Here is a 20086-nt window from a genome sequence, read left to right as displayed (position 1 = left end):
TCCTTGTGGGAAGGGAAGGAAATGGGGATGGACAGGAGTCCTATGGCTGTGGTGGTCGTTATTTTTAAGATCAATTCTGTGCATTTTTATGTCAAGATAATTTTCCTGTTCAGTGGGCGACCACATTTTTACCTTAAAATGTAGGAGAACAGCTGGGATGACACATCCAACGTTACCTGATGGCAGCCTTCTCTTACACCCTCAAGGTCCTGGTGGGCACAGCAATAGCTTCAGCTGCGCTGACAGCCAATGTGCCTGAGGAAGCCACCGCCAAGCCTGGATGTCAGACATTACAGCCTTAGGGAGAACCAGTCTGTGTGCAGTCCAGCCACTGAAGGCTCAAGCTTAGCATGTACTTAGTGACGCCAGCCACCCCTACCATTTTGCATTCACAGGTAAGGAGAAGACTCCTTTCTCCTGGCCTCAGGGCTCCACCTCACCTGAGGTTGGCTGTGCACTCTGGAAGTGTCATTACAAAACCAGTCCGTAGTGTCCCAGTTTCTCTTTTGTAAAGACTACTTCCAATTTAATTGCAAAATCTCCTTTCCTTCCTTTATTTCCTCTAGTGCACAAAAGGCTAAGCCCTTGCAAGTTCAAGAGGCTAGAAGAGACCTGCCTGAATAAAGTTTCTCTTTCTCTTCTCACTAGAAGAAAAATCGTCTCTGAAATGAAACCTCATTAAACTTACATCCTTTCTGAATATGGTAATCCCTCTGTATCTATTAGTTATTTTAATTTTATATTCATGATAGAATCTTATTGCAAGAAGTATCTAGTCAGCTGATGGGGATAAAGAGCCCAGTTTCCCCTGGGAAAAATTCTGGTAGGAAAAAAAAAGAAAAGAAAAAATTGAGAGAGTTCATTTACAGGCAGCAGAATTGGTCTCAGGCAGTGTTAAAAGTAGGTGCAGATGGACATTCATCCATAAACCTCCCCTTTTCTCAGTTTCCCTTCACAGCAGCCTTGTTTACCTAACACTGCCAATTCTCCAAGCCAGTCCACCTCACACAAAAGTGTCAGAGTCTTCAGATGCTGTTGCCTACTAGTTTTTGTCTTGGAAAAGAGTGGCATTTTGAGCACAAGTAACAGAGTAAAGGAAGCTCCATGGAGAATCTTTCTTTCTCGTACTCCTTATCTTTAGACTTTTCTGGTAGTCATTTCATTGTAAAGATGGGCCGAGGGGACAGAACTTAGCCTGGGCAATTTGAGGAATGTGCTGGCCTGTAGACTTCCCTGAAAAGAAATAAAAGTGCACCCTTCCTCATTACACAGCACTTCAAGTAATATCTAAGAGCTCCCAACTTTTATTGAGAACAGAAAGTTACATTCAAATAGTAGAATAAGCTTCAAATTGGTTATATCAAACAGTGAAATTTGCTTATGCACATTCAGAACGACAAGAGAAAATATTAATTTCAATTTACAAGTCGTCAGTAAGCACCTTCTGGGCCACATAATGAATAGCCCCATGTTAAATCAGTAATATATGTTTCTTCTTTTGCAAATAAATTTTCCTCTGAAATATAGACATCTGTCATGGAGTCAATTATCTTGCATTGCATGTGCTATAAAAGCACATAAAAGAAATAATATACTACAGTGTTTATTTGAAAGTGATCAGGAATACACAGCTCCATGCTGGCATGTCTTTAATTTCATGGTTAAGAAAAAACTATAGGAGTATGAAATAGCAAACCCTTTCCTACTTGTGTACTAATTCAATTACCTATCATGATATATACAGGAGGAAACATTTTTCCCCTTAACTGACAGAAATATTATGGGACTATTTTCTTGTCTTCCTCTACTAACCCCTGTAGAACGTGAACATAAAGTCTCATTTGAAAACAAAGGGATCACCACACTCTGATCAGCTCTGGGGTGTGCAGAAGAACGAGGCTAGAAATGGCATTCTAAGTACATAGATTATTTAAATGAGTCTAGACTTTTAAGAAATTTATGCATCAAACAGACCTCAAGATGTGAAAAATGCAATAAGAGATAATTAGACCAACTCAAACTCCCTTGATGTAATGCCAGTGTGAAACCTTTCTCTCTCTTTTCTCAGGCAAACTCCCACTCTCCCTTCTTTCACTGAGTGATGCACATATAAATAAAATACCAAAATATTTTGCAGAAAGCTCTGCCAGATTAGGTACGCAGAGCCTTCTTGAATACCTCACATTACTTTATCTTGTGACACTTTAAAATAGACTTGAGAGAATTCCCTGGTGACACAGTGGTTAAGAATCTGCCTGCCAATACAGGGGACAAGGGTTTGATCCATCCCTGGCCCGGGAAGATCCCACATGCTGCGGAGCAACTAAGCTAGAGTATAGCTTGGTTGGCAGAGTATAAACACCTTGCAAATAAAAATAAAACCATACTTGTTTAATATGGTATTTAATATGAGCTCATCTACCTATTAGGTGCAGTATTTTACTTTTTTTAATTAAGAAAGTTGTTAATTTGTTTTGGCATGGTAAGTTTTTCCTACCAAATTATGTTCTCTCTACCTAGCTTTCTGGCTAAGATAGCAAGTCTGACTCACAATGAAAGTCCATGACCTCCTCTCATTTTGGTGGGTTTGTTACTAAAATCAAAGCCATAGATCACTGCAGAAAAACAGACTTTGGGGAAAGTGAATCTTATAAGTCTTAAATTCCCACAAGTAATACCCTTGAGCTATTAAACCATTCTCCAATTTAGCAGTTAAAAAACAGACATATGGTATAATTAATTATTTCTATAAAGTCCAAGATTTAGAAACAAAATAACTACAAAGACAACCAGGATCATCAATTTTATGTAGATTCAGCACTAATGAAGAACCAAATGTTTGATTCTGAAAAGAGTGTTAAAATGCTGCCAGCAGTATCACATAAGTAGTTAATACTTTGAATATGCTTGTGGACTGAAAATAAATCTGACCCCAAAAAGAATACATGATAGGTTTTATATATAATATTATAATGTAAGCTATAAAAACTTTCCCCATACACAATTTAGTATGATGGGATTAAGGAGGGGGGAGGTGGAATAGGGAGATATAAGGAGGAAATCAATTAATAGGAAATGGATTTATTGAAGAAGCTGAAGAGGCTAATAGTATTTGACTGGACAGTAGAGATTACAAGGTCAAGTAAAGTCTGAGTAAATACTGCTTTTCTCCGCTGCCATTTTTGGAAAGGTTACTAGCAGAGTGAGAAGCTGGTATGGCAGAAACAAGGGCTACAATAGCCACTGAATCACTAGAAATTTCTGGAAATCACTGTCTCCAACAGGGCTCCACAAACTTTGATTTTTTTTTTTTAATGAGAAATTAAGTTAGGGAATTCCCTGGCAGTCCGGTGTTTAGGACTCCAAACTCTCACTGCTGAGAGCCCAGGTCCAGTCCCTGGTCAGGGAACTAAGATCCCACAAGCCAAAAAGAAATTAATTTCTTGCCAGATGGACTAATTTAATTTCTGATAAAAAGTGGAAATCCCACATATTTTTCAAGTGAAAAATATTTAGTTTTAGCACAGGTAGATAAAATTAGAAGGACTGATAAACTCTTCAAAGATATTTGAGTATATGATCTCAATTTTGTTGAATATGAAAAAAATCTATCATACTTTTCTGGACTTTCCAAAATAAGTACGTAATACACTTATTGTTAGAAAAATGGTTATGTCATTTTTAAAAGGCGTAATCTCTACCCTTTGTCATAGCATTCTGTTTCTTTTCAGTGACTTGAAAACTGAAAATGAGGTACATTTGCTACACAGTTTTCTTTCTCATCATATTTGTATTTTATTTTCATTTTGCAGCTGTAGATTTGCATCTCTATTTAAGTTCTTAGTGGGATGGCATTGGAGATTTGGTTTCAATAAGAAAAAGCCCTAGATGTATAAAAAAATGACATAGATTTTCCAGTCATATTTAGAAGCAGAAGAAGACTACATAAGGGTGTTGAAAATTTTTGTTTTTAACATGTATTGGAAAAAAAAAAAAGCTTTTCAAAGTAGCCTACAGGAAGTCAGAATACCTGACTCTCATTATTGTGCATTTGTTGCTAACGAGTTATGTGACACGCACATCATTCCTCCTCTCTGGGTCTCATTTTTTCCAATACACAGTGAGAGGTTGGCCTAGGGGACTGAAAATTTCTTTCAAAATTAACATGAGATTATTTTATGAAAAAATACAAAAATTAATACAAGGAGATGCTTTGAGATTAGACCTCTATGTTTCTGAAATATTGATGGCTACAACAAATAACTTTTTAAATGCCAGTATTTTCTTGATGCTTGAGAAGCCAGGTACTATGCTGTTGCCTTTGTAGGAGGGTGCTGTGCTGGGTGGATGCTCCAGTGGGCATTTATACTCTCCTGAGATAAAGGCCTGAATCTCCCAAAAGGACACCTGAGACACCGAATGCTTGAATACCTGAAGCAGGTATGGAGGAACCCGTCAAAGTGTACTCTGGTCAGTGGCAGCCACATTGATTCCAGCAGCAGAGCAATCAGACAGAAATGGTCAGTGGGGGGTCATTGTATAGGGGTACAGGAAGTAGACTCTGTGAATAGTCATAACAAATATCCAAGTTTGTTTCCCTGTCTGCATTGTATCCATTTTCTCATCCCTGTGTCCTAGCTTTGCTGAGTTTTAGAGAATGAAGGGAAAGGTGTGGGTCAATGCTTAGGTAAGCGCTGGGACAGATCTGCAGCAGTGGGGAAATTATGGTGGTGTGACCTGCAGAGCAGCCCTGGGTCACAGTGCAGAGGGAGAGGCAAGGAAGAATCCCAGGACTGATTTGTGGAACATGTAGTGGTCCTTGAATTGCCTGGGAAGGGGAACATAGCAAAAGGCAGTCCTTCCTATCAATCCAGCAAAGTGGAGGATTGGATTATTGTTTGAGCATTAAAGAGACGGCATCTGAGGGTGGGATAATTGATTATCGAGGACATTTGGGTTACAAGAGATAGCCTATCTGTTGAATGCTTGTTATGTGGCAGGCACTGTGCTATGTTCCTCACTTTCTGCATCTTGCTGTCTTCCCGGGGGGGGATAATTTTAGAAAAATATAATCATTCAAAGGATAGTTCTTGTCCTTTCTTACCATGGCTGCTTCATTAATCACCAGTCCATGGCTATACATTAATAAGTATGTGGCCTTTGTTTTTCATTTTATAATTTAAAAAAAATCCATTGTGGTAGGCAGAATAATGGCTTCCAAATATGTTTACACCCTAATCCCTGGAGCCTGTGAATATGTTACTTTATTTGGCAAAAGGGACTTTGCAGATGTGATTAAGGTTAAGGACTTTGAGACGGGGAGATTTTTCTGGATTATCTGGGTGGGCCCAATCTAATCATATGAGTCCTTCAGAGTGGATGAGGAAGGCAGGAAGGTTGGTCAGAAAGATTCAATGATGGAAGAAGAGGCAGGACAGATGAGACGTGAGAATGACTCAGCTGCCATTTCTGACTTTGAATCCATGGAATGCAGGTGGGTCTAGAAGCTGAGAATGACTCCTGGCCAACAGCCATCAAGGAAACAAGGCCTCAGTCCTACAACCCCAAGAAACTGAAGTCTGCTGGCAATCTAAATGTGCAAGAATATGGATGCTTTCCTAGAGCCTCCGAAAAGGAACGCAGTCCTCCAACACCTTCATTTTGGCCTAGTGAGACCTGCTTTGGACTTCTGACCTACAGAACTGTAAGACAAAAATTTTGTGTGTTCCAAAGTGCTGAGTTTGTGGTAATTTGTTACATCAGCAATAGAAAAGCAATGCACCCACTAGATTTTGAATAGAAGCTTAGACCCATGGCTATTCACTTTTGACTCCCGGTACTTTGCATGAGATTGACATTTAGAGTGAATATCAGATGAAGAAAGTGAAATAAAAAGGGAGGAAGGGAGAGAGGGAGTAATCTAGGTCCCTGGACCGCAATTTCAATGTGTGTGTGTGTGTGTGTGTGTGTGTGTGTGTGTGGTCTTCCCCACACCAGCAAGCACTTCTCAGATACCAGCAATTCTGACACTATCGACCCAGAGATATTGTCAGATTCCACATGTAAAGAGCTCAGCCTCACAAAACTGCCCTCCACTACAGCTGGCTTCACAATCCAGGTTGTTACTTGTTCTTCTGACTGACTGGCTACAAATGGAGGTTCTTAGGACCCCCTCCAACCCAGGATGCCAATGGCAAGTCCAGGTTGTTACTTGTACTTCTGACCGACTGGCTACAAGTCAGAGGTTTCCACAACCCTCTCCTTGGGTTCTACTAGTTTGCTTGAGTGGCTCACAGAACTCAGAAAACCCATTTACTCTCTAGATGACTGATTTGTTACAAAGGATGTTAAAGGATACAGATGAAGAGTTACACAGGACAAGGCCTATGCATCGAGGAGCTTCCGTTCTTCTGGAGCTTAGAACCCAGTATGGTGGCACGTGGCAGCTCTCTGAACCCCCTCTTTTGGGGAGTTTTTACGGAGGCTTCATTACATAAGCATGATTGATTAATTCATTGACCATGAGGTGATTGATTCAACCTCTAACCTCTCTCCCTTCCCTGAAAGTCAAGGGGTGGTACTGAAAGTTGGTTCCCCTGGCAACCAGCTGCCATCCTTAGGTACTTTCCCAAAGTCACCTCATTAACATAAAACCAGTTGTGGTAGAAAGGAGCTTGTTATGAACAACAAGACACCCATTTCAACTTCATGGCTCTGAAAGCATTTTCTGGAACTGAGGACAAGAGACCAAATATAACAAAAGATATTCCCATTGCTCTTATTACTCAGGAAATTCCAAGGGGCTTGGGAGCTATGCAACAGGAACTGTGGATAAGGACCAAATACATATGAGAAATATTTTTTGGTCATCTGAATGACCAAATATATATATTTCTTAATATAAATCAGAATATCACTGGGAGACATAGCATAAGTCTTTAATTTCCATAAATATTTTTGGAAACATAAAAGAGCAAATCTGTATCTAGGGAACCAACTACAGGTATGGAGATGGTGGGACAGAAGAGGAGTGGAATGGAAGGTCAATATGTCACAGCTCATGTTTGGAGAACTTCTGCACCAGTATTGCTAGTTGAAAATTAACTCTTGTTATAATTTTACCCAAATGGGTCATGAATTACACATCACACATGTACTTCCTTATATGCCTACTATGACCACCCTTGATCAAGTCCTTATTATTTGTTTTCAACTTTTCAACTTGTGAAATGTATCGCAACTACTAAAGTGCATATAAAATGGACCTATACCGTTAAATAATAACAAAATAAACTCAGCTGTTGTGAAAGAAAATCAAAATGGAGTCAATATAGCTAAGCAAGCCCTGTAAAGTGGAACTGGGAGGTCATTAAGGAAGTGTGACTTATGCATGTCTCAGCCTGGAAGGAATCCGACCTTCTGACTGATGAAGTCATCAGAACACCTGCCAGAAATTCAAGATACTTATTGAACTGTTACCCTAAAATAACTGGTGACAGTCTATCTACTTATCAGACTCCTATCCTGAAACAACTTGTGATTTTTTTAAGTTGTTTTAAATATTTTCTGACTCAAGTCACAGTCAATCACAATTCTTGCCAGGCAACAACCTCGTGGCTTTTTGTCTTTTTAAGCCCCTGACTCTTTTGCTTCCCCAGACTCTTTCGGGGTTACCCGAATCTGTGTCTCCTGAATTGCAATTCTTAAGACCCCAAATAAACTCTTTTCTTATTTGCATCCTCCCGCATTATTTTTTGGCTAACACTATACACGCCCAGTTTAAGAAGTAGGATGTCGCCAGAGCCTCAGAAAGGTCCTGTGGGCTCCTCCTCAGTCATACACGCCCCCTTTCCCCAGAGGTGAACAACACCCTGAACTTTATGTCATTCCATTACCATTCCTTATAGGTTTTCCACGTTTGTATGTATTCCTAAAGGAAATATAATTGTTTTATATGTCTTTGAAATTGGTAAAAGTGAAATATGCGATTAAAACAATTCACAAGAGAATTTATGTATGTATACACACATAAATATATAAATAAATATTTAACTGTGTATGTATAATTAACAAAGTAATATATACAATTCTCACAAGAGAATTTATATATGTATATACACATAAATATATTAATATATTTAAATGTGTATTATATAATTAACAAGATTATATATAACATTCGCTTGTGAATTGTCTTTTTTCCAGTCAACATTATGATTGGGTGGTTCTTACATGTTGATGGAACTGTAGTTCACTCATTTTCATTGCTCTGTGTGAATATGCTACAATGTATTCTACTCTTAATGAATATTTGAGAGATTTCCAAGATTTTACTGATACAAATAATACTGCAGCACACATTCATATCCAGGTTTTCTAATGCATATGTGAAGAGTTTCTTTAGGGACTGCACCAAAGAGCAGAATTGCTGGGCCATGGAGTATGTGTCTGTGCAGCTGTACCAGGTGGTGCCAAATTGTTTTGCAAAGTGTTTGCACTAATTCACCCATATTACTTTTCTAAGACTCTTAACTGGTGTTTCTGCCTCCAGTTCTTCTCTAAATCAGTCTATCCTGTCTACTACTGTTAGTCTGGTCCACCTAAAATGCTACTATCAGCATGTTTTCCTCACATCCTAAATGCTAATTTTACTATAGCAACTTAATGTCTACATCAACAAATCCAAACTCTTGACATCTTTTCAAGGCTGTTTTGACTTCTCAGTGATAATTCTTTGTGCTACTGATCTTTGTAGTTTTTTTTCCCTGTAATGCATGTTCTTTTTTGCTTTTGAGCTTTTGCTACTAAAACTCCCTGCCCAGAATCCATCTCTTTCTTCTCTGCTTCCTAAGTACTACCCATTCTTCAAAGCCCATTGATGTAATTTGAAGATCCAGATGACTTTATTTCATGCTTCATGAATCAGGCATCCTCCCATCTAGTATCAGTAAATGGAAGCCACTCTGAGGAGCTGTACAAAATGGAAGGTTTTTATAGAAGGAGGGTGGGGCAAAGAAGTTATTAGCAAAAGAAAAGAAAGAATTGTTTCAGACCAGCTCACCTTCTCCTAGGGGAAAAGCAAGATCTGTCATGCAGATTACCTCTTCTACTTTTCAGGGAAGGAGATGGCCCACATGACAGATTATCTCACTAATGCTAACCAGAAAATTCTAGACTGGTGGACTAAGATTACATTCCCAGGGAAGGCTGAAACTGCAGTCAGGTCAGGTATTAAATCTAGGTTTGGTATCATGGGCTTTAGCACAAGTGATGCCATTTTCGGCTGTGGTTTTCTCTTTAACACCTGCTTTTCTATGAAATTTTCTCTGGCTATTATTGAGGTAGATTATTCAGTCATTAAAACACAGTTTGAGGGTTCATATTATATGAATTCATGATGTATGCAGAGAGAAAAACCAGGGTAAGGAGCTTGCTTTTAGAACAATATGCCCATCAATTATGCATCATTCTTCAAGCAGAAGCTAGATGATAATTTGTCATGGGTGCTTAAAGAGGGAATCTAGGGTTACCTGGTAAGTTGGGCCTGATCATCACCACTGTCCCCTTCACTGTATGATTCTATGGATCTTTGACTTACCAAGAGAGATCTGGCATGCAGCACTCTACATTCTGATCTCAACCTTCCTTTCCTTCTTCATCTGTCAGCAGGCACTGACTGGACCCTGTGCTCTAATCCAGTTGGTCTTCCTATCTTCCAAACTCATTCTTCTGGCCTGTTTCCAAGTGTCTGCTTGGGCACCGCCCTCTATAAAGAGGACCTCAACACTCCACCCTGCTGAGCTAGGTGCTCTCTGTCCTTCAAGAACTGTCTAGGAAGCCTCTCCAGACCATCCTAGCTTACTATGATCCTCTTCTCTCATAGAATTTTTGGTGCTCAACACATATTGCCTCATATAGTTAACTGTCTTTTTATGCATAAATGTCAAAATCAAGAACCATGTCTTAAACTCAGCTGAACACAGGGTCTTGAACAGTGGTGTTGTTCAAAGACTAACTCTTGATTGACAGATGATGGATACTTTTGAAATAACTGTGATTTTGGTTTTATAGGTGGCAGATACATTTTACATTCAAAGAAGATTATATTTCCTATGTTGGATTTACTCATGTCAGCAAGAATTACACTTGAATTCTTAACTGGAATATTGTTTTGTGTTGGTTATTTTTGTTTTGTTTTGTTTTTTACTTTACCAGGCTGCTAGTATTAAATACATAATGAAAATCAGTACATGGGACATATACAATCCATGAACGTTGCCAGACTTCTATTGTATCTAAAGTTGGAATGCTCAACATCTGTGCTATTTCGATATAATGTAAGTCCCCTATTTCTAACCTAATCTTTAAGCTTTTTGAATATTTGCTACTGTTGTTTTCTTTGTGTTAGACCTAAGAAAGATCAGCTTCTAATACAAGATCATTTGACTTAGGATTGCTGAAAAATTGTATCTTAGTTTTCTTTTTTTTAAAATAAATTTATTTATTTTATTTATTTTTGGCTGCATTGGGTCTTGGTTGCTGTGTGTGGGCTTTTTCTAGTTGCAGCGAGCGGGGGCTACTCTTCGTCGCAGAGCACGGGCTTCTCATTGCGGTGGCTTCTCTTGTTGTGGAGCACGGGCTCTAGGCACGTGGACTTCAGTAGTTGTGACTCGCAGGCTCTAGAGTGCAGGCTCAGTAGTTGTGGCACATGGGATTAGTTGCTCCACAGTGGGATCTTCCCGGACCAGGGCTCTAACCCGTGTCCCCTGCATTGGCAGGCGGATTCTTAACCACTGCGCCACCAGGGAAGCCCTGTATCTTAGTTTTCAAATCCTAGTGTTTTTTGGCGCATAAATTTTCTTTTAAGTTTAGCCTCATTTAAATGCTAATGTCTGTTTTCAGGCAGCCAGTTTCTTGTTCTCCTCTATATATTCTCAGAACTGATCTGAGTGTGGAGATTCCATTCACTTCAAAGGAAACTTCACGCTTGGATCCTCTCCACAGGGGTGCTCAGACTAAGACAAGAAATGATCCCTATAGCTTCCGCCCCCCTGCATTTTTGAGGAAAATAAAATAAAACGAAAGATTTCCAAATGCATTTAACATTCTAAGTAATTGAATCAGTAGCATATACTGGAGCATTCATACACTATTGTTAGTTCACAGTCTTAAAGACATTAACACTGGGACATTAAAGGTATGTCAATATGGTAATTGAATATTCTAGTGTACCTATTACTTTCAAACAAACCATATACCACGTTATTACTCTCATGTGTGTATGTTGGGAATGGTCTCATGCTGTGGAGATAATTGACTGCATGATAGATAGACATACTTTACTTGCAAAAAATATTTTAAAGGGAGGACAAAATACATTACCTTAATGTGGTCATAGATAGTTGTTAGTTCAATAGGTGTTTTTATCAGTGGTTTGTAAATTGCAATTAATCCTTTATTCAGCTGATATCTTGAATCTTAAAATTCTTTTCCTCTGTTTTTTATTGTGAGCCTTAGAACATGCATGATTCAGAGCTCATCAGTTTGGAGATAGGAAATTATTTAAATTGCCGATACCCTTTGTTCTCAAAGATAGAGTGGTAAAGAAATTCCAACCAGGTGTCTGCAGGGCTAATTCATTCATCCATTAATTCTTTATCCAACAAGTATTTGTTGAACACCTATTGTGTGCTAGTTACTGTTCTAGTAGCTGGGAAATTCTAGAACAAAGAAAATATTTCTTTTCTTTTGCTTTAAAGAAGCAAAAGATTTGTTCTAACAGAGCAGTGGCTGTCAAAAATGTAGTCCCTAGAACCCTGGGGGTCTCTTACCCCTTTCAGGGGGGGTCCATGAAGTCAAAACATGTCAACATTTGAAAGATTTGTATAACTCAGTGAACCAATATTTTTCACATATTGGTTCACTGAGTTATATTGGTTCACTGACCACCTGTGATGTTGCTGAATGATTTTGGGGTAAAAGATTCATTGAAAATGCAAGATGGACTAATTGATTTTAATGTAAAGAATTGTTGTGTGGAATGTTTATAAATGTCTCTTAGACCTGGTGATTGATTATGCTTTAAATTCTTCTATATTTTTGCTGATTTTTGTCTAAATGTATTATCAATTGTTGAAAGAGGTGTGTTGAAATCTCCAGCTGTCTTGTGGCTTTGTCTATATCTCCTGCAACATTTCTTTTTTGTTTTTCTTTTTTTCCGACAACTCTACATCCTTCCCAAATCTGTGAGCCAACAAATTATCTTATTGTTATGCCAGTTTCATTTCTACCACTTACAATAAACTTGACTTAAGTCCTGGACTGAAGTGAAGGTTCAACCAGTCATTCCATGATAACATTATTTCTCAAACTGGTGTCTACAAACACATTTTTAGAATGTCCAGAAAACTATACAAATTTTAAAATGTTCATTTGTATTTCAATTCTAACTTAAAATAATTAATGTAAAAATAGTCTGGAATAATTGAGGACTGCCATGTAATTTCACTGCTTTTGCTTGTCACAAGTCATTTTTGTAAACTGAAGGGAAAGAAATACTGGTGGTTTAATTAGACATCAAGCTCTGGAACTCCACTGCCTGGGTTTGAATCCTGACAATATCTCTTATAATTTACTCTAATCTTTGGTTGCTAGTATCCTTGTCTGTAAAATAGAGAAAATGATAGTACTAATCTAATAATGTTGGTGTGACTATTAAAGGAGTTGGTATGTATAGTGATCTTAGAATATTGTCTGCCACATAGTAAATGCTCAACAATGTTCTTCTTTTTACATAAATAATGTTTTTGAGTCAAGTGAAGGACATGTAACATCAGATATGCTATAAGCTTTGCTACAGTTTTAATAGAGAAAAATGGTCAAAGAAATGACTTATTTCACACATATTCATTCAATGGAATATTATACAGTAGTTAAAATGAATGAAGTGAAGCATCATGCAGGAATATCATATGGATAGATATTGCAATTTAATAATAAAGGAAAAAAGTCTCCAAATATTATAATATCACATTTCTCCTTCTATGAAGTTATAAACTATAAAATTAAAATAGGTACTTTTGGGCTTCCCTGGTGGCGCAGTGGTTGAGAGTCTGCCTGTTGGTGCAGGGGACATGCGTTCGTGCCCCGGTCCGGGAAGATCCAACATGCTGCAGAGCAGCTGGGCCCGTGAGCCATGGCTGCTGAGCCTGCATGTCCGGAGCCTGAAAAGGTACTTTTTAGAAATACACAAACCCTTTTAAAGCCTATGTAAAGCTATGTATTGAAATAAAATTATATTTTAAAAAGCAAAAAGGATGGGCTTCCCTGGTGGCACAGTGGTTGAGAGTCCGCCTGCCGATGCAGGGGACACGGGTTCGTGCCCTGGTCCGGGAAGATCCCACATGCCGCGGAGCAGCTAGGTCCGTGAGCCATGGCCGCTGAGCCTGAGCGTCCGGAGCCTGTGCTCCGCAACGGGAGAGGCCACAACAGTGAGAGGCCCATGTACCAAAAAAAACCCCAAACAAACAAAAAAACAAAAGCAAAAAAGGTGCTAAGTACAGAGTTTAGGGTGGTTGGCATGGGTGGGAGGAGCCTAGGGAATAGAATGAGAGGGCTGTATTGTGAGTAAATTATTGTCAAGATCTTAAGTTTTATTTTGGTATCTTCGTTTACTGTCTTTTATAACACTGTAAAAATTAACTAGATAACTAAATAAAAGGGGGACATGAAGAGATCAATGATGAGAATGTGTCCTTAACTAAAGATTATAATTTATTTAATTTCGTGCATCTGAGTTCCAATGAAAAAGAGAGAGAGAGAAATGTGTTACACATGGCACAGGGTAGTACATACATGCTGATGAACCTTGCTACCAGAGCAGTATTATATTCTTGTTAGAAGGGGCGATTTTGTTTCAGCAAAAATCATCTGTCACATCAAGTCGATGTTAAGAATTTGAGGGGGTTTTTGTTTATATTTACTTTATAATTTTAAATTTGAATTTAATAGTTGTCCAATGGCTATGCAATGGAATTTCCAGCTAGTTTTTAGTTTATATTATGTTGGAGATGACTTAAGGAATCATCGGAGAGTCTGTGAAATTATTTTTTACTTCAGAAGGATTCTATTCTTTATTCACCTTTAAGAGACACAGCACTGTACTTTCAATGGTTCCATTCTCAAGTTCCTTATCCCAGAGATTCTCAAAATGAAATCCAGGGATGGCTGAGGGATGCTGAGACACTTTCAGGATTATGCCACACAAAGTATAAAAGACCCCACAGTCGTGAGGTTAAACTACAACAAGGTGGTTATTTGTCTTTTTCGCTCTCACTCACAAGTGTACAGTGGAGTTTTCCAGAATCTATAAGACATGGTACCACAAGAGATGAACTGTAGAAGTAGATTAAGAGAAACCAGAATTTACATTTAATTCTGGCTATTAAATCAGACATTAAAGAGTTTTGCCAAAATGTAAATAATGACATTTTTCTCTCTGTATTTCTTTCACTGTGGAAAATATAGGGTATATTTTCATAAATACATTATTAGCGTTACCATGTAATGGGTTTACGATGGTTATTTTTGAGATGAATGAGTAAATAAATTTTAAAAAATTTCTGCTTTACTTTCTAATACAATAAATATTAATAGATATTGTCCATATAAACAAAAATTCTTTGGGGTCCTCAATGATTTGTAAGAGTATGAACGAGATACAGAGACCAAAACTTTTGAGAATTGCTGCTTTAACCTATCTCCTCTTATTTTTATATTCTAACTAGGAGTACACTGAAATTCATAAAACATCAAGTACTGTCATGTCTCTTACTATATTGAGCAGCTGGGAATGTATACATAACAGAGGACACAGGGGAAGCACAGAAGGCTGTAAAGGCCACAGGTTCATGAGAAGACTAGGAGGCAGACCCTTGGTTGAGAGGAAGCAGGTGGGGAGGTATGCACTATTAGATAGACACTTAAAACCTGAGGAATTTCTGAAGAATAAGATCAGAATTTCCACGTGAATGGCATAAAAGAACACCAAAGAAAGCAGGGGAGGGGGAAACAAGAGGTTGTGGTCATGGATGTCTGCCCTTCGTCTGGCAATTCATTGTGCTTTCCATGGCCTGACATGGCCTGCTGAGTAATGTCTCTGGTCAGTTTGCCTGGAGGCCCAGAACATTGAGAGCAGGATGACATTTTTGTTTAAAATATGTTCAAGCATACACACACACATGCACACGCACACGCACAAGCACACACAATGAAGGATGCTCAGATCTCTGTCAGATACATACAAAGCCCTTCCCATAAGCTCCTGGAAAAAACTGCATTTACTATAGATAATCTCTATTTCTATTTGATGGAAAATGCAATGTCAGGTTTTTGTTTTTTGCTTTGGCATTCATGTCACTGGAGTGAGATGAGCCATATTTTAGGCATTAATAAAGGTTTCTTAGTCTTTGCCTAAATCACATAGAGATATAACTCTGAATGATAAACTCAACAAGAAACAGATTTTTAAACAAAATTGTGCCATGTGTGGAGAGCTCAACAATAAAACCTGTGAAAAAAATATATTTTAAAATTTAATATAGTTTTCATTTCATGAAACTAGTTAGCAACATCATCATGCCTGCTTTTTGGCCCCTTGGCTTTGTCGTTTCCTCAGAAAAAAATGGGCACTGTTCATTTTATTAAGACTTGGAATATTTTTAGACCTATGCACCATTCTTCATGTAACTGACATATTACTTCTCAGACATTTAAAAAAAGAATTCTGCTCCCTTAAGTACTTCACCAATAAACTTTGATCACATTTATCATGTTTTATGTAACTGTCTCACACAGACATTTTTCTTAAGCATATAAATACCACCCACATAGCAGAATTTATGACAGGATATCTGAGGCCATGGCATGTACAAAGCTTACCACTTTTCTCTGTCCTTAACTCAGGCTGTCATTCTGTTTAGTTTGGTGTCTTAGGAAGAATGTGCCAATGTCTCTATTTTTCCTATTGCCCTTCTGAGGTTCAAAAACACAGAAATTATCTTATTTTAACAGAAGACCCTGCTGGCAACAAGAAAGCATGAGAATCTTCAAAGATCTCTTTTAAGGATGGAAATTATCCCATAAATTCCTGCAGGCTTAAGAATCCTTCATGATATTTTCTCTGCAGGCCCTCACCTTTGTCCTCCATCCTACCCCAACCCACCCCGCATCCTAATAGCTCACCCTAAATTTCATTGATTCCAGTAGAAAGAGAACCTGCTGAGATCCAACTCTCTATCCATCAGGGCACAGTTCTCTTAAACTGATGTGCTGAGCCACTAATACTAAAGAGAGGAACAAATTGATTTTAAAATGCAAACTTCGTGAATTCAAAAACAGTCTTTACGATTTCTATATTCTAATGCATTTTTTGGTATCTGCACAAGTAAGACACTGCAGAAAAAGTGGAGAAGTGCTGCAATGAGTTAAAGAAGAGGATGAAATACTCCTCATTTCATATATCTATCATAAACAACTGGAAAACAAAAATTTTTTTCTGTTCAGCAGTTAATATGGTAGTTTTCACAATTCCAGTTTTACTTTCAAATGCACTCAAAGGAAAAACAGAAACAATTATATGCAAATAATCTGGGAAATGAGATATTTAAAAAACATTTGATGTTGAATTATAATTGCCCATCCAGTAAAATGCCTTACTTTCTGCCTCTTGTTTATATATTGTATATTCTACATTCTATATTCCAGTCTCATAAGCTCAGTTTAAATGGTTGGACTTGCTAGCTCTTGTCTTGATATTATACCCTTTCCTAATTATTTGAGAAAAGAAAATTGCTTTTGCCAAAACAAAAAGTTCAATTGATCCTGGAATCTTTAAACGTAAGTATCACTGAGAGCTTCATCTGCAACTTGTTCCTGTCTGGGTCCAATTTTTCTCACATATTGTCCATCAAAAATATAGATCATCTTTTATATATATTAAGAAAGTTCAAGTTTATCTCATATTTGTCAATGTTGCGAGGCATTCATCAAGAATGCCACACAAGAGATGACTCTTTCAAAGACATAGCTCTAAATTAACTTGAGAGCTTGAAAAGTAAAATACTATGGAGAGCACTACTGTATATTGATAAGGTTAAATAAAATGACAACATGGTAATATACTCTGCTCAGTCAGAGACTTGTTAACATAACTTAGTTGTTCATGAATGTGTGTGTGTGTGTGTGTGTCTAATGAAAATGTCAGTGACCTCTAAGTTTTTATTTATTAATTTATTGTTTCATAAAAAGTTTTCTTAACTACTACAAGCCAATAACCCTTATGCTGATATCCTAAATGAACCCAAACCATGCTTTTTCCTGTAAATTGTATTGATTGAGATCCTGGATTTGCAGTGGGCTTTTTGATATACTTTGTTTTTAAAGTCCAGTCTTTCCTTTCTTTTAAAATATAGTTGAGAGATAAAACTTATCTTGCTTTAAATGGAAGCGTTAATTCAATTCTAATGCTGACCAATGTTTATGAAGTGCTTATAAATGAAAGGGGTTGCTATAGAGCTCGGGAAGGAGACAAGAGCAAGAACACCAGTAGATGCTTACACATAAAGCCTTGTCTCTATTCTTACTACCGGTTTGAATTTGGGCAAGTTAGTGAGCCTCTCTGTTTCCCTATTTTCTCACTAGTAAAATGGAGCTAAAAGTAGAGCTTACTTTTTAACGTTATGGTAAAGATGACATGAGACAATGCATTTAAATTGCTTAGCAGACTATCTGGTACATAGGTATCCAGTATGCCACACACTGGATGTTTGTGTCCTCTCAAAATTCACATGTTGAAGCTTAATCCCCCATGTGATGGTATTTGGAGGTGGGGGCCTTTGGGAGGTGATTAGAGCAAGCAGGCACTAATGAGATTAGTGCCCTTATAAAAGAAGCTATCTTCTTCCTGTCTTGGCATTTTCTGTCCAGATTGCTTCTGAATGCTGTTGGTTTATGTGTAGATGGTTTAGGAAGCTCAGGAGAGGGAACTCTGTAATGGGCCGCAAACTGAAGATGAGTCAACTGTATTGCAAATCAGATCCTCCAATTACACATACCTCTTTGGAATTTTTTTTTTTCTTTTATGATCCCCTATCCTTTGGTAAAGTCAGGTTTAAATATTTCAGCATTGTGTCTGGTGGGCCATGGGGTGTAAAGGGGAGATCCATTTGTTTTTGCGGGGTAAATGATACAGGTGAAACAGTGCTTCTTCCTATGCCGTGGAAGGATTAGTCTTGGAATGGAATGACATCCCTGCCTTAAGCTCATGGAGTAATTAAAAAGAATAGATTTTCCCCAAGAAAATTTGAAACGATGGGTGGATACCAGAATAGGAATTTGCCTCAGAGGGCTTTGGTTTTCCTTGTAATTTAGGTGAATGGCAAAGTTATTTACTGAGAATAAGGAAGACAGGTGTGGGTTAGGGGCCTTGAGATGCATTTTCCAACAGTTATTGTGGCAAATGCAGTAGAGGATCAATTACAGTTAAATAGAAGAATTGCTGATAGTGCTTGGGGCCTAGCTGAGGTATTTAATGCAATGCAATTAAAAAGAGAGAGAGACACTATTCTTTACATTACTTATTAAAAAGGTGAATATTGGGCTTCCCTGGTGGCGCAGTGGTTGAGAGTCCGCCTGCCGATGCAGGGGACACAGGTTCGTGTCCCGGTCCGGGAAGATCCCACATGCCGCGGAGAGGCTAGGCCCGTGAGCCATGGCCGCTGAGCCTGAGCGTCCGGAGCCTGTGCTCAGCAACGGGAGAGGCCACAACAGTGAGAGGCCCACGTACCGCAAAAAAAAAAAAAAGGTGAATATAGAAGAGGGGCTGCTCTGAAGGAGCTCAGTTTAAAGCCTACAAGGAGGAAAATGTTATCAATGGTAATCAAGAATGATGTGGAAGAGGTTTAAAAACAGAGTACAGATTCCAGTTGAGATCAAGCAGAGTAGTTTACATGTTGGCTGTACATCTAAGTGAATTTTTAAAATAAGATAATTTAAAATAAACTGGTAAAGTCCATTGAACAAGCAGTTAAGTTACTTAATGGTCTGTGCCTTTGTTTAATGGGCTAATTTCTGAAAAGACTGTAGGTTATAGGCAATTTTAAGACGATAATAGATAGAATGAAACAAGTAGCTGGAATATGAAAAAATTAAAAACAATTAACCAATTGAGATACAAGTCTGATAATTAAAATCAGTCCTTGAATGTAAAGGTGGGATAAAAGTTTTATACATTATTGCTCCTATTAATTGTGTTTTACTTTTCCTAAAATTTCAGAAGCAGTGCTGTGGACTGTAAGTGTAAGTGGGAATAAGAAGACATGGAAATAATCCAAAAACAATAGCCTACTTTACAGTTTCTACATGATTTCACTTATTAACCAGGTAGCAGGAGCTACTGACCACGTATAGCCTGCACTGCTAACTTCATGAACTAATTTTGGAAGCAGGTCTGGCTTCTTGTTTCAGAAATTCAGACATGCTGTACGGCACATAGTAGGACCTGGAACTCATTCATGTAGGTACTGAAGGCACTAAAAATTTTAAGAGAAGCCTGTTAAAAGGAAGCCATCTTGGTAAAGAACAAACTGGGTGTGAGGAATAGCTACTGTTCATTTTCCAACCCTGATACGGAGCAAATACTTCTGTAGAGAGAGAGAGAGCGAGAGGGAGAAGTCAAGAGAATGGGTACTGGTGGAGAGACTGGAAGAGAATCAAAGGCATATTTCTTTTTTTTTTTTTTTTTTTTGCGGTACTCGGGCCTCTTACTGTTGTGGCCTCTCCCGTTGCGGAGCACAGGCTCCGGACGCGCAGGCTCAGCGGCCATGGCTCACGGGCCCAGACGCTCCGCGGCATGTGGGATCTTCCCGGACCGGGACACGAACCCGTGTCCCCTGCATCGGCAGGCGGACTCTCAACCACTGCTCCACCAGGGAAACCCTCAAAGGCATATTTCTACTTCACATTTTCCCCTAGGACTGGGAAATACTAAGGCTCTTTTAGAATTCTTTTGCTAGCATAAGAATGCCAA

The sequence above is a fragment of the Delphinapterus leucas genome, chromosome 3 (genome assembly GCF_059928025.1).
Source record: "Delphinapterus leucas isolate spDelLeu-1000000601 "Yukka" chromosome 3, BTC_Dleu_Yukka2, whole genome shotgun sequence".
Taxonomy (NCBI): domain Eukaryota; kingdom Metazoa; phylum Chordata; class Mammalia; order Artiodactyla; family Monodontidae; genus Delphinapterus; species Delphinapterus leucas.
This window is presented reverse-complemented; position numbering follows the sequence as displayed.